Source organism: Urocitellus parryii, chromosome 3 (assembly GCF_045843805.1).
Source record: "Urocitellus parryii isolate mUroPar1 chromosome 3, mUroPar1.hap1, whole genome shotgun sequence".
In the NCBI taxonomy this organism is placed as follows: domain Eukaryota; kingdom Metazoa; phylum Chordata; class Mammalia; order Rodentia; family Sciuridae; genus Urocitellus; species Urocitellus parryii.
The window spans coordinates 185,627,524-185,631,810 of record NC_135533.1 but is presented as its reverse complement, the minus strand read 5'-3'; positions in this window follow the sequence as shown (position 1 = coordinate 185,631,810).

Sequence of the window (4,287 nt, the reverse complement as noted above, 5' to 3'; positions counted from 1 at the left end):
TACATGCACTATAGAATACTGTGTTCATGCCTTGATTATTGCATGGTCTAGTAGAGAAAGCATGAGAAAATATTAACATGTTGAATGGATACCATTATCGTATGTTCCAACATTTCCTTATTGAACATTCACAAATTCCAATAAGTGGAAGAGAAAAAGGAGGAGGAAAAAGTAGGAGAAGGGGGAAAAGTATGATCGCTGGAGTCAGAAGACCCGATTTTAGCAACCAGTTCTTTCTAACCGTGTGCTCTTGAGTAAGTAACTTAAACCCTCTGGTCTGTACTATTCCCAGCTGGAAGAAGATGGTAAACAAGATGTTGATCTTCAAGGGAGTTTTGATGACTTCTTCAGATTCTGGATGCAAAGTAGCTGGCACAGAGAAGGCATGTTATAAGTCATTATTCTCTCCTCCTTTTCGGGAGAAGTATCAATTTTTATGCAACAAGAAGTTTGCTTTAACTCTCTGATGGACTCACATATTTAGCACAGATCTTTGTACATGGAAAGTACTCATTTACCACTAGCTGAAATGATTCACTGAGTTGGTAAAAATCAACAGGATGAAGAGCAAAGTATAAAGGATGCCTGACGTATGGTTTGGAGTCTATAACAAGTCTTTTTTCCTCTGGAAAACCCATCCTGACATGGTTGATGCTGAACTTGAGCTGAAGTTGTAACCTGGCGGCCCTCAAACCCTATCCACCAGCTGACATGTTAAACTTGTATCATTCGCTCCTATTAAAAAAAAAAAAGTAACATTTTTCATTAAAAAATCCAGATTCCTGAGCTTTTTTTGGAAAAAACCTGGCAACCTAGGCCTCACCTAGCCAAGGGCAGCTCTTCCATTGGATGGAGCAAGTGCTGTCCGTGCACACTGCCCCCTGGCTCACCTGTCTTGTCTGTGTTGCCTGACTCATTTCTGGCATTTTATTTTAGAAACACCAACCTGGACTAGCTCTGGAATCCTAGTTGTTCTAGTTCTGAAAGCTGAGAACCAACATTGCTGAGGGATGACTGCTAGCAGGGCCACAGTGACTTTCAGTGGGATGCCGTCGCAGCAACCCAAGGCCTCTAGCCAGATATTTTTGTCCCTCTTCTCCATTGTTAAATGCTGAGAAGACTGGGGTTTGCAAAATTGGGGAACTGGAAGAAACCAAGCTATGGTCAATAACTGTTCCTGGTAGGCTTAGCAAAATGGCTGAAGTGTCATTGCTTTCAGAAAGGGTTAAGGAAGAAGCCGTCGCTTCCCTTCCAGAAGCATCTCAGAAAGATTCCTTTGGAATAGAGCCAGGTGGCGTGTGAAAAAGTGGAGGAGAATATGGCTTAAGGGGAGTGGTGAGCCCCCTGCCCTGTCTCCCTGGGAGTGTTAGTTCTGTGACTTTCTAAGGTGACAGAGTCTCTGCAACCTCAGAACAATAGCTCACAGGGAAGAAAGAGTGTGGCTGGTACCAGTGACTGCACAGACAGCAGTCAAAGCCACCTCTGGTGAGCTGTCTCAGCAGGAGAGCTCTGAGTCCTCTTGGGAAATGAGCCACACCTGTTATAAGGAGACACACTCAGGTAGACAGAGCTCAGGGTGGTGCCTCTGGTCCTGCTAGTGACCCTGGTCAATCACCAGCACCACCTCCCACACACTGTCTCTCCTGAGAGTCTCCTGACAGACCCCATGGATTCCTCAAGGAATGGCACCCAAATACCTTTCATTGGTGTCCACACAGACAGCAAAGCAAAGAACAGGCAAACCTGTGACTGAAGAAAAGGAAGAGAAAGGGAAAAAATAAATAAATAAATAAAACAGATAAAGTTGAAAAGCAGACTGTGTGTAATAGGCTGCGGTAGTTAAATCGTTATCTTCTTTAAATTCTTTTAGAAATAAAATAAATATAAAAAGACAAGTAATTTTCTCACCTAATTTGCTTGTGGAGCTGATAATTAAGTGTTGTTGGTTGCATCACCAGAATGAATTTGTGATACTTGCTGTAGTGTCTCTGCATATTTAAAGACGAAAATGTTCTTTCTGGTGCTTAGTAAAAATATCATTTTTATGAGCCTTCTCCCTCAGGCAGTTCTGTAGCCTCCATTCCATGTTTATGGAACTGCAAGACTCCCTGTCTGAGATATGACAAAGATCAACTTTACACCCAACTGCTCCTGTCAGCCTACCTGTTCCTTCACCCTGAGAAACAATTCCAGACTCAGGGGCCTGCAGTAATCTCAGATTTTCTGAGCGAGATCTGCTCCCCCATGCAGCTGCCTGTGTCTTGATTATTCTATCTCCCCCCACCCCTGAGACTTCATTAATAGTAGGGAGGGGGCAATTGCACAATGGTTAAAAACTCCATGTGCAAGTGGGCATGGTGGTGGATGCCTGTAATCCCAACTACTCAGGAGGCTGAGGCAGGAGGATTGCAAGTTCAGGGCCAGCCTCAGCAACTTTGAAAGATCCTGTCTCAAAAATTAAAAAGGGAGGCTGGAGGGCTGGGGATATAGCTCAGTGGGTAGAGTGCATGCCTGGTAGGCACAGGGTCCTGGGTTCAATCGCCAGTACCACTAAAACAAACAAACAAAAAGGGAGGCTGGGGTTGTGGCTCAGTGGTAGAGCACTTGCCTAGCATGTGTGAGGCACTGGATTTGATCCTCAGCACCATATAAAAATAAATAAATAAATCAAGGTATTGTGTGCATCTACGACTAAAAATAACATGGTCAAAAATATTAAAAGGACTGGTGATATAGTGCAGTGGTAAAGCACCCCTGGGTCTAATCCCTAGTACCAACAAACAAACGTAAGGCAAACACCTCCAGGTATGGCCACCTACATGAACTTGAGCATGTTAGTAGATTCTTTGAGTCTCTGTTTCTTCATCTTCAAATGAAAACAATAATAGTAACTCACAGGGGTTTTGTACAATAGATATAACAACGAAGGATCCCTATCCCTCATCGGAATTTTTTTTTCCCCTTATAGGGATTTAACACAGGTTTGGAGCCAAGTACAAGGTCCATGCAGGACAGATACTGTCATCATCCCCATCACTATCTATCTAGATGATTCCAAGTTGTTGTGAGAAAATTCTTAAAAGATATTTTCAAAGACTGCACAGCCCAAGCTCTGTTAGAACTTTTTTTTAAAAAAAGTGTTTATATGTGGTGCTGAGAATCCAAACCCAGTGCCTCACACTTGCTAGTCAAGTGCTCTACCACTGAGCCACAACCCTAGCCCTCTGTTAGAACTTGTGAGCATGGTCCCGAGGCTTTCTGTTAGCATCCCTAGGTGCACAGATGCTCAGCAAAGCCTGGGAACCAGGGATGCAGGCTGCCTCCAGAACCTGGGCCACTAAATGTGGAGATAGCCAGGGTTCTAGGGGGATTCAAGTCAAAGACTGAGCAAAGACCCAGCTGCCCCTTGAGGGCCTAGGAAAGGGTGTCATCATAATGGTTATTTACTATGAGCCACCACTCTCCTCTCAGCTTTCTTTTTAATCTTATCAGTTGGTGCCAAAACACACACTGCTAACATGCAAGGATATAGGGTATTCTAAAGAGATTGAATTTGCTTACTCTTTGAGCAAGTATCATATAGAGAGAACAGCATAGCAACAGCTAAAGTAGTGCACTGTCCCATAAGAGTGGGGGGAACACTCAATTCCATGGGAGGCTGGCTACTGGTGGTAGAATCCAGGGCCTCACATATGCTAGGCAAGTGTTCTACCACTGAGCTACACCCCTAGGCCTTTTTATTTTTTATTTTGATACAGGGTCTCACTGAGTTGCCAGACTGTCCTCAAACTTTCAATCCTCCTGCCTCAGCCTCCTGAGTAGTTGGGTGGCATGAACCACCCACACCCAGCTCAATTCCAACTTGTCTAACATCCCCAATCAGGTTGAACTCCTATAAGGCTAGTTACTAAACATTCATTGTGTGATGCCCTCAGGTTCAGACGATTGGCAACATACATCACTCCCATGAGACAGAATGTTCTTCTGCCAGTTGGGACACAAGTAGACGAACAAGCAAAAAGTTTTTCCATTCCAGTTGACTGTGTCAAACCAAGAAATTGTTTGTGGAACAACAGTTTACACTCAAGCCTTCTTATTTCTGCAGCTACTCGGGTGACGGCGTCATGGGAAACCAGTGTGGGTGACTGATGTGGCCAGATTTTGCAGAACCCTCAGTGTGAAAGAGCGCAAGCAAAGCCCTGCATTTGCTCACTCACATTACAACCTCAAATACTCCATCTCTGGTGGGCCACTGCAGGCTGGAGCTGGGAAAAAGGCATATGGTGC